Source organism: Nyctibius grandis, chromosome 6 (genome assembly GCF_013368605.1).
Source record: "Nyctibius grandis isolate bNycGra1 chromosome 6, bNycGra1.pri, whole genome shotgun sequence".
Taxonomy (NCBI): Eukaryota; Metazoa; Chordata; class Aves; order Nyctibiiformes; family Nyctibiidae; genus Nyctibius; species Nyctibius grandis.
In genome coordinates, this window is record NC_090663.1 from 12,195,689 (window position 1) to 12,208,012 (window position 12,324).

Here is a 12,324-nt window from a genome sequence, read left to right on the forward strand (position 1 = left end):
ATCCTAGAAAAAGCTCCTGCAATCAGGTGGCACCACTGCTTTAGCAACAAAGCAACACATTTGACTAAAAGCAGCAGTCCAAGGCCTGAAGTGAAATGTACTTGTGCCCACTGCTAATTACTCATTCTTGGCCAGCTTTAATGCAGAGCCTCCAAGGGATAGTATCATTCACATTAACAGAGGCAACGCAGGGGAAAAACATCATTTTCTAAAGGTGACGAGAATGGAACAGCTACTGCATGCTTAATTCAAACAAGCAGGAAGGTTTTTATAAAGCCAGCCAAAGAGCGAATCCTCTGCAAGAGCCCACAGTGCAGGAAGACTGGCATGCAAAGATCCAAAGATTACTTTGGAGCAGAAAAGTGATCTACTGAAGCCAGAGGCTGAATCTGGCAGCAAGACTGTTATTGGCATGAACATCAGGAAAAAGGAATAGAAATGGAAGCAGAGCACAAGTAGTTGCAAGCTTCACTGCTCCCTCTACAGTCACTGACTTGAGACGTCCTGTGGTCCCATTTCTTGGGCACAAGCTACTTCAGCTTCAGAAAAGCGCAGCCCGGCCATCAGCCAACGCATCCGCAAAGGACGTGACTCATATAGCCAGCACATGCATATTTAGACCCTTTTCCTCAGTGGGCTCTCACATGCCTCTTTAATTGATTTCATAAAGCCACAGGATAGATTTTGCTTTAGTCCTGTCACTTGAACTTAATCCAAATTCCTCTGTGTTTACTCCAGCCGTACTCATTAATGAGCTGCATTCATTATGAGTATACAATCTTGTAATCTTTGTGAAATTTCCTCTTTCATTTCATTTCCAGAAGGAATTGGTTAAAACTGAAGTTGTTGATCAAAGATTGCTTTCCCTCTGCCAAAACCTCTGACTAGTGCCTGGTCACCTAGTATCTCCTTATGGTCTACCTTCAGACTGGTCTGGAAATTTCTTCCTTCTGTGTTCACCATGCAATGGAGTATCCCAAAGCACGTTGTTCTGGCTTGCTCCTTCACATACATGCCTTCCAACACTTTTTGCCCTCCAAGCTTCATGTCATAGGTCCCTAAACCTGAGCAAACTGAGCACCAACATGAACAGCAGCAACAGCTCCTAGCTGTCTGCCCTGGTAGGCAGGTACTCGAGACAAGGCAGTGATCTGTTTGCACAATTTTCACACTCCATTTTGCAGTCTTTGAGACCTTTAGCCCACAGAGCACTTGAATAAGCAGTAAACTATGTATGGACAGAAGCGTGTTATGCAATTACAAGAAATTAATGAGGTATACATATAGGTGGTATGACCAGCTCAGAGGATTAAACCATGACCATATCTACCACAAACGCATAAGTTAATGAAGTATGGAGAAATCCAGGCTGGATGTTGGTTTAATGATTTCATTTGCCTTTTTTTCATAATGCCATTTTGCCATTTATTCGAAAGTGCCTATCGGAGTGGTGAGGCTGATTTTCAAAAGATGCTTTGTGGTGTAGCATCACAGTTCTCCATATAAAGTTATGTGTATAAATTCATATATGCCTATGAAACACAGATAGTAACTCAAACACAAGTGATTTTGATGCCTTTTCTCAGAAAAGAGTATTTCTACTAACACATTTAGTTAACATTGTAGTTCTGACTTCAGATCTCAGTTTCTCTTGCTAACTTCTCTGAAAAACTGCCTATTGTACTTGACCTAGTTATAAATTACTAAAAATAAAGGCCTGCCAGAGACAAACTCACTTTTGCTAGGGTTATGCTTTTCCATTTACATAGCTGATCTTTTCCTTAAAGTAATGACAGTAGCTAACACCATTCTTTTCAGTACTGTACCAGGATTATATGTTATGCATTGTAATTTTCACACTTAGGAATTAAACACTCTTTTGCATGTATTTTGTAAATACTGGTATCTCCTGTTGATGAAGATGTAAATATTGCTATATTAAGGATAATTAAATTCCAAAGGTGGCTGTTTAAATTACATTAATCTATGGATCTAAAGCTAGTTATTTTGAGATCAGGATTATCCTTAATCCCAGAAATGAAATTCAGTCTTCAGAATATTATTTTTTTTCATCAGCTCCTATCTACAAGTGGAAATATCATCCTCAACAAAATTTAGGAAAACAAATATACTGTGACTTGAATTCTCAGAATTAAGTTGAGTTAGAGAAGAGATATTGATTAACTTTTCATATCTTCTGCATCAGTGCATGTTGGTAAAGGTAACATGTACAAACAGGGTTGTGAATGAACCTATAAAGCATGGTGCTGCAAGAGCAAGTAGGACATCTGAACGAATCAAAATGGATATGATCTGTTTCAGTCATAGTATCCCAGAGCTTAAGACAAGGGAAAAATGTCAGAATGAGTGAAAGAAAAGCAAAATGGTATGTTCTTATCAATGTTTTCTCTTGGCTCTTCCAAGATACACAGAATGAAAATGAAAATCTCAAAAACATTTTTAACAGTCACGCTCTGCTCTACAGATTCCTTTCCCATCTTTAATGTTTGCCTTAACTATCAAATGTCAACTCATGCGGCTCTGTATAAGCACTGAGAACAAGACAGTAAGTAACTTTCCTGTTGCTAGGCACCTAGTCTACCTAGGCCCTTCTGAATGTTTATTTAGCACCTAAATGTATCCTAAGTGATAGAAATTTGGTCCCAAGTGACAAAGATTTCATAGAATTTTGCACCACATCTCTGTCCTACTACTACTCACCTTTGACTATCATATAAGTACCCCAAGGAGCAAAACTGTTAACACACAAGTAATGCTATGGTATAATCACCATATTTATTATGCTGATGCTTTCTCATCAATTATTAAGCAGCTCCAGTACAAATTAAAACATATTCAGAGGCACCAAACCAGAGAAAAACATTCATCCACTATAAAACAGATTTAGAGAATATTAAACTTCAGTGCTTGAGCCACTCTCATCATTAGAGATTTTTCATAAACGTATAATGCTAACTTGCCGTTGTCCTTACCAGCACCTAGCCATTTGTTGATAGCAACAAGTACAACATGAAGAAATGGATTAAAGATCTAACACTCACATTGTAAAGTGAGTTTGCCTTCTATAACTAGTTCTTGCAATCTACATGTATGTGCACTAACAAAGCATTTTATTTATAATTTAGACAAAATTATTTTATCTCATGCCCTTTGAGGCTTGACCAAGAAACTCATATTTGGTGCAGGACATTGGCCATAAAACTTAATGATCTTCCCATTGTTCCAAATCAGGAGCCAACCTCTATTCAAAAGCTATGCAGGCAAGAGGTGGCACTCCCTGGTGATCTGGGGGAGCATCACTTTCTAAGGCAGGCACTCACAGTGGGGGTGAGCAGTGAGAGAAGGGAGGCAGATGCTGGACAGCTCAACAGCTCCTACAGGAGTGCTACCAGGTCCTCTGGTGTCATCCCTCTCCATGGCCTGAGCTCCCTGGACATGCTGCCCCACACAGAGCTATTGGTAGCACCTGTCCAGACTTATGGGGCTCAGAAGGTCACTCCACCTTCCCCTTGCCTTCTCACAGGGCATAGTGGGCTGGAAAGGTCTGCATTCAACAGCTGTCGAACACGAGGTGGAAATAAGACACTTTTCTCCTAGTGGAAGTTAAATAGAACAATTCTGTTATCATGCTTTTCCCTCTGTTGCTGCTTCCTTTTAATTGAGTGCTTATATGTCTGTTTTCAAAACACAGCTAACTAGAAGAAAAAACATATAGCTTGACATTTTCCATTTCCCTAACTATGCAGGTCGAGTGAGTATTTTTTGTTGTTGTTTTAAGAGGAGCTGTGGATGATAGCAACACTCTCTCTCCCCTCAACTCCTTCCCATTAAAGGGGGTTGAAGAAGAAAAATAATAACATCCACTGAACAGGTTCTCTCTCTCTCTTTAAAGGTGTATTTCTACGTACAAGAATAGGACCTAGTATACAAAAATAGGTTTTACTTGAACTAGTTGCCCAAAATCCGCATGCAATACAATATTATTTCTTTCATTCATCATCTTCCCTCTAGGAAGCTCAGGACAACTTACTAACACCTAGCTTCAAGTTATCAGTGGCAACTATAATTATTCTAGTTTTACAGAGACGGAAATTGAGACAAAGTTTATTTGCCATCATACAGGAGTACTATAGAAGTACTGGAGAAATAGCCAAAGAGTCCAAAGGTGAATGTAAAGTTGAATTAATTTATCCCAAGAGGATTATTTATACATGTTGGAAACCTCCTGGATGGTACAAGGTTACTGCTGTTGCTCCTCTGTGCATCAATTCCTATCTCATCCAAAGAAAATGAGCACCAGCTACCGTTTATTTATCTCCTCATCTCACCTCACCTGAGCCCTTGGTGCATCGGGGTAACTCTTCTAAATTTAAAGTCTCCAGACTCTTTTAGAATCCTAGAATGGTTTGGGTTGGAAGGGACTTTAAAAATCATCTAGTTCCAACTCTGCTGCCATGGGCAGGGACACCTTTCCACTAGACTAGGTTGCTCAAAGCCCCATCCAACCTGGCCTTAAAGGCTGCTAACCACTGCTGCTGTACCTGAGACAACAGAACTCTGGTAGCCCTCAAATTTTCACTCATCTCATGCGGTGTGTTGCGTTCCTACAGGCAAGACAGCTAGTGAAGCCTGCATTGCCTTCATTTAAAGGACATTTGACTGTGTGCACTCCTTTGATCTTCTGCTCTGCTTCATCTCCTGTACATCCCACATGTCATACAATACCTCAGTCTTGCAACAGTACTGCCATAAGTTAATCTAGGTCATTTTCCCAAACCAATGCTAGAGTAGTTATTTTATTTTTCCTTCTCCCCAGTTTCAACTCATATTTGTTTCACATCTTCTGTATTAGTCTACAAACATCTTACAGCCAAGATCATTATAAACATTGTCCTCAGAGAAAGTAAATCACAGCCTTGATCTCTATGAAATTCAGTCACAGGCATGAATTAAAAAAAAAATCATACTATGTACTGTATAGGCAACACAACACTTTCCTCCACTGCTGCTATGTATTACACAGAAAAGTAAAGCAAATCTGTAATCAGGGTAAACAGACTTAGGAATCTGAGTACTCTCCAGAAATGGAAGATTGACTCCTTTATCACTGAAGTAACTTCAGGTTAGTTAGCAATTCTTAGTAAACCATGTTGCAAGCAGTATCATTGTTCACGGTTGGTCTACAAACAAAAAAGCCCTAGCAAGCTTCAAAGATGCAATAGATTCCTGTAGAAGTTTTAACCCTCTCTTATGATTAATTTTCTTCATACCTCAGTAGCACTGAAATATACTTTCCACTTTCAATCCAGCTCTGAAAGCACTACAAGTCCAAAATTTCAAAGTTTAGATACTGAAAATTGTAGACTAAAATCCACTATTTCATAGTGGATTAAAAATAAGCATAAACTTTAGGGGTGCTTTAAAACAAAAAATCAGATCACTGTTAGAAAACTATAAAAGGCATCTGTGAATCTCAATATTTCATTTTGAGTGCTAGATTTGACAGTGTTTGGCCTGTGTCAGATAATGCAGAGAAATAAAGCAGGAGGAATGCTTTTGTTACTGAACAGCAGCTCAGCTCACACAACGCTACCTAGATGAGGGAACAGAGAGCAGCACAGGGACTCCCAGCACGTTCTCATAGCCATGACAGATCACATTTACACATGTTTTCCAGTCATTTCATTATTGGCACACCACTACTGAAATTATGCCCCTTTGGCTGCAATTCTAACATGCTGACAATAAACCTACAGTTAAATACCACAAGGACCTAAAATACAGCAAAATATGGACATGAAGATAGAGAGCACAAGAGTTCTCCTACCTTTTCCAAGCTGATTTGCTATAACATGCCGTTAAAGAGCAAACAGATCTGTACCTTCCTCAGCTCTCCTCAAAACTGACTCCAGCACAGCTCTTCCTGTTTGACCTTCTTATCTTTCCTGTTGATTGCACAGCCTGGCTTGGATGTGGCAAGTACAAAAAGTTGTCTATTAACCGATACTGTTAATTCAAAAACTTCCTTTTTTTTAAAAAAAAAAAAAAAAATCAACACATTCACAAGCCTAGATTTGAGCTACTAAAGCTCATTAGGCAAAGTAGAAATGTATCAAGTGTTCTGGAAGGTTCATTCACACACTCCTGCTTTTCAAAGCAATAATTCACATTGGCATTTTGCATTAGTGGCTAAAAGGCTCCATAGGACACATCCAGGCCATTGTGCTAAGCGAGCATTGTTCAGAGAAAGTAACAAGTAGTCCTTCAGATGGAGCACCAGGCTTTGTTTCCCTTTTGCTTTTGATCACGGAATCAGATTTCTTGCTATCATTCAAGCTACAAAAAGCCTGATGAAGAATTGTTTGATGGTGAATTTGCTCCAACACACTTGGTTTTAGATTGCAGAATGTAGGGCTTTGCAGATATGTCATGCACTATGCAGCCATGCAGCATCAAATATCAGTTTTGGGAGTTAAGCAAGTCTGTTATGGAGTACATTTAGAGCACATCTTCTGTGTCACAAGGCTTTATCTTTGATCCAGATGCCATATCCTGAATGACCCACAAAGGCAAGGACTAGAGAAACTGAAAATATTCCATCCTATTTCAAATCTGCTTGCTTGTTGTCCTCCACACCTTGAGATGTTTTTATATTCTCTTCCTCCCTAACATATTGAAACTTTCACATACAGTTAGTCACAGTTATGCTACTCTTCTTCTAGGTAAGCACCGAGTACCCCACATGCCATTGGTGCGGGCTGCATCGCAGCAGGCACAAGAGAAGGGATCAAATAGACAGTGTCCACCCCAAAGACTGCACATCTGTTACTTCAGACATCTCTAGTCGGCAAAATCCCAACTTTTGAGGTATGGGGCCACTGACCAGTTGTGTGCATGTGCTGGCAGGGGGGTGTTGTCCTCAGACTCATCAAACAGTCGGAGAGAGCCTATGGGACTGGGCAGCACCTGGAGAATGTGGTTTGAGGTGATGGGTTGTCCTCCACAGCCACTGCTGCCCTCCTACAGCCCTTGCCAGGGGGAATAGAAAAAAAATGACCCTTCGGATGCCTTAAAGACCTTAGTTATGACTCACACAGAATCAATCAGGTTGGAAGAGACCTCAGGGATCATCGAGTCCAACCATTGCCCTGACACCACCATGTCAACTAGACCATGGCACTAAGTGCCATGTCCAGTCTTTTCTTAAACACATCCAGAGATGGTGACTCCACCACCTCCCTGGCAGCCCCTTCCAATGTCTAATGACCCTTTCTGAGAAGAAATACTTCCTAATGTCCAACCTGAACCTCCCCTGGCGAAGCTTGAGGCTATGTCCTCTTGTCCTATCGCTAGCTGCCTGGGAGAAGAGGCCGACTCCCACTCCACTACAACCTCCCTTCAGGTAGTTGTAGACTGCAATAAGGTGACCTCTGAGCCTCCTCTTCTCCAGGCTAAACAACCCCAGCTCCTGCTAGTGTCTCAAGTAACACGCACTTAAAAGTCGTTTTTAGTCTTTATAAACTGGGTATTAATTACAAATACTACTCTCGTTTACCTTACTTCATCCTGTCACACCATGTTAAGATAAACTATAAATGCTACTTCACACTGATCGGCCAATCTGCTCCTGCAGCATGCTTGGGAACTCTCCATCTTTCCAGAAATTATGAAGTTGGAAGGTATTCAAGTCACTGTATAAATCATAACTAACCAATCATCCCACAGGGCTCTCCTCCCACTGGAATTAATTTGATATTGCACTATAATGCAGTACACAAAACGTGCCACTTCAAGTTTAATTAATTTATGTAGTAGCTATGCCAACAGCATGAAATACCACATTTCTGTCACCATTTTACTGACTTATTTTCTACAAGTTTCATAAGTGTCTAAATCTTTTCATCACATTTTTTTTTGTATATTTAAGGATAATCTTTGGTCACCTTTTACAACCTCAGTTCTTCGCTGGTATTCCTAACACCTCTTCTTTTAGATGTACTCAAAGCAGTTTTGAAAAAAAAAAAAAAACACAAACCAAAAATCATCTAACCTTATATTTTTCCCAATGAATACCAGTCTTCCATCCTCTATTTCTAGAGCATAATCATTGTAGAATCTACCACTGATTAGTGTGTCCCTAAAATCTAAAAATATGTACAACCAATTTTTATTTTAGAGAAGTGAAATTAGGAGAGATGCAACCCACTTAAGGAAACAAGTAACAAAATAGCAACAACTGAACTCCAGGCTCCTTAGCTCCCTTTTCAGTACCTGCTTCTTCAGCTCTCCTCTATGACATTACTCCAAAGTGTATTTCATCACATCATGCATGGTACTTCGATCCTTGGGGCTGTCCGTTTACATGGAGTTTAAGTGGAAACAAGGAAAACAAAAGGTTTGAGGGTAATGACATCAAAAGTTGGCCCTGGACTTCCTGTTGTCTTACTAAAACAGAACCAATCTGCTTTACAGCAATGTAGGTGAATAACCTTATTGAAGACGTGAACAGCTGCTCTCATGAAATAACTCCAGAGACCAATATATTGTAGCAAACAGGAAAAACACAAAGGCAGCCCAGAGTGGCTTCCGTATTAGTAATTGTATCCCTTATACTACCTTTTAATCACTAGAAATTTTGCTACCTGTTCAGGTTTCCTTATGCTAAAAAATAGGCTTGAGAATACTTCTTCTTTAACTATTAAAATTACATGAAGACTTGATGGCCCTGTTTATGTTTGGTTGTCCCTGATCTTTCCAGGATTATTAAAAGAAGCTGCCAGAAGGCCGATGAGGACATCGCGTGTTCAAACAAGGCACTTCCTCTAATTGTCTCTCTCTGGCATTGCTTTTCAGCATCCTGTTTGTCTGCCCTTCTGCAGCTGCATGTTTGTCTGACCGCTTTTCAATACAGTGGCTTGTTTTAGGAAAATCAACACATTTTAATATTAAGGCCAAGTTATACCTTCCAGTATAACTATTATTCCATCACAGTTGGGGCCATACCTATGAAGGAATAGTCCACCACCAAAGGGACTAACTTTAACATGTAATCACATTGAAATGTAACTCATTTGACTATTTACTGATAACTGTTAGCAAATATCAGATTTATGCAAGAAGGGGTCTTCCTACCCACTTTACTAAATTCCTGGCTGACCTCTTTGATCTCAAGTCCACTAAATGTTACAAAGCTGCTTTCCCCTTACTGAACCCTACCATAAAAAGATCCTCTTCTGCTTAATGTTTTGCTCAAATTAGCATTCTTCACTATTTACAGCTGGCATGACAAGCTTGAAATCACACGAGATACTGCTTTCTTGGCTAAATTAGTCTCTATCAGTTCCTATTTCATCCAGTGATGGAGGTATACTCAGTTAAAAAAAAAAAAAAAGTAACGTAATGCAATCTGAACTGCAAAGTTCACAGAGAAATATCAGTTGAGCCCTTAGATGTGAAATCTATTCAGCTTGAATTGTGAACTTACAGTAGCAACCTTTACTTAGCAAACTTACCCAAATAATTATATTCATTTTAGCAGGATTAGCAGCATGGATGGATATTAGTTGTGTTACCATGTTCACACTATGGTTACACAAAACTTCCACAGAAGCAGATTTAGCCATATGTTTCCTTTTGATTAGCATGTTATCTCTCCACAGTAACTGCATATAGTGTTAGCTAAAGAGTTAAAGTGTTTCTTCATGGAGTCCCATCATCTTTTCATCTGCCCAGTTGGAACCCAGATAGCTTTACTTCCCCCAGGTCTTGAAAAAAAAAAAAACCAAAAAAAAAACCCACCCCAGCTCCACAGTCTGATTCAGAAAGGAAAAACAGAAAACATGAGAAGAAAAAATATACTCTCATCCATCTGTACGGAAATGCTGTCGCCTTGTAGTCTGCAGGAAAATGCTGAGTCAAAACATCCAGCTGTTACACTGGTTAAACAGTTCCTAAGCTATTTACCCAGCTCACTCAATAATAGCTAAGTTTACTTACAATTACCAAATGTTAATAATAGATGTTACTGAGCTTGTTATTCCTCAGCACATGGTGCACACCTGAGAAAGCTTCCTCCTAAGTTTAGCAGCTCCCAAGAGCCACTGTTACTCACTTGAGGACATTTTTGGCCATGGACTAAAAACCCAACATGCTCCTACCAAGGAAATGATTTAGGCTCATATCCAAATCCCAGCAGGCCAGAAGGTTGTGATAGGATTCCCTGTTCTGTCTCAGCCATGACATGAACCACAGGCCTCCATGTATTAGAGAAAGAGAAACCTTCTAAAACAGTTTCATCAGGTCAGAATAAAAATTGATAATTAGCACTTACCACTTAGAAGATTAATCATCTCCTTCCTTTACTCTTTGGGTCACTAAGATTTAGTTTCTGTCCCACAGGAATAACAACCTCCCCTAATTAGGCACAAACTTTTGAGTCACATGTGGCACAGAAAGCTTTTACTTCTCCATGACCTCAAACCAAAAACATTCAGAGGGCTTGTATTCATCTCATCCAGTACAGGGGATGAGTTTTCTCTTTTTTTTTTTTTTTTTTTTTTTTTTTTTTTTTAAATTTTGAAAGTGAAATTGATTTCCTTATATCTTCTTTTATCTACCAGGATTAACAAACCACCTGGCAAACAAGGCCTCTAAAACATCTGACAAAGCCTTAAAAATTTAGGTAACATGTTGATATGGAAGCAACAATGCTGTTCTAGAAACCTCCAACTATTAAAAGGGGCAGGGGGAAGTCTACATGCAATTCAATTTATACTTAAATTCTCATAGAATACCTACTTTTTTTAAAAAAATACTTTCTATCCTCCTCAAACTAAAACCCCACCTTTTATAGCATTACAGGTGATTTAGAGGAAAATGGGTACTTCCTTTTATAATCAGGTGAATTGATTTTTCATTAAAGGTTAATTTTTTTCCAGCTGCTTGAAGTTTGCAGGTAGAAATAAGAGTTTATTCTTAAGGAAAGATTTGTAACCTTCTCATAGATAGCCAGGAAATACTTATGTAATGATATATTGATTTGAGGTTATTTATTTAGTTGTTTGAATGAATTTTGTATCTTTTCTCCTTCTGAGAAATCTTTTGTTTTCCTTGTTAAGCATTCAGAAAAGGGCACTAATCAAGGTTTTTTTCTGAGTGAGATTTCTGTTGCAGCTTTCCTGCCAGCTTTTAAAACAGAAAACTATGTCAGTATATCTGAAACTGTTTATTGTGAGGACTAGAGTAGAAAGCCACGGCTCCATGATTTTAAAAAAGAAGGGGGAGGAGCAGCAGCAATGCATATTTAGCTCTGCTTCAATTCCTTCTCCCTTCTAAGGATTTGCATAAATGTATACTATTTGAAATACATTTTTGTATTTCTATATACATATTTACACTCTTTTTTTTTTTTTTTTTTAACTAGGGCGCTAAAGCACTTCTGGGATGGTTAAAAAGACTTTGAACAGAAAAGCACTTACAGTTCTTAGCCCCACATTGAAATACTTAACTTGCAGTACTGAGATTTTCCCCATCTGCTTGGTGATTTCTGCTTAGTGCTAGAAAATACAGGGCGAGGGAACTTTATTTATGGGAGCTTGAATATATACGGCATACAGATATCTCCTGAGCTAGTTTTGGTATTGAGGAAGTAAACTGTGGCCTACTTAGGCATCCAAAGTGGAGGAAAGATATTTCAATACGGATTCAGTGGAAATGAAGGGTCACTTTTGCCTCTGCTGATGCTCTGTGAAAGGGCATGCCTGAAGGAATAGCTGGAGGACCCAAAAAGATAGCCACCAGGCCAGAAACGATTGTAGAATTGCAATTTATCATCCTATAATCTCTGTGCCATTCATGAGGTGCAACACAGTTTAGTGTCTGTTGCTTCTGTATAAAACGGAGTCAATGTTGGTGGTAGGCATGCCACGTGAGGGTTTTCCCTTTGATCAAGGTTGCCCAAAATACTGCCTTCTTATAGTTGGGGATTAGCATCTCCAGCCACCAAAATGACTACAGTATAGAAAATCCTATATTGATAATTTTGACTTTAACAAATAACTGTAAAAGTCTGCATCCATGTAAAACTAGCAAGGTAATTGGGATTTTTTCAAATTACTACTGCCCTCTAGTTGAGAGCTGAAGAAGGGCTCACGTGTGCAAAATGGTGTCCATTTTTGCAGCTTTATCTGTAGATAGAAGGTACAACTTCTAATAACATCTTTCCTCTTATATGTATCTTTTTAGACCACTTGGCTACAGACACCAAAACTAAGTATATGAAAAGATGGTAATAAACATAAGAAG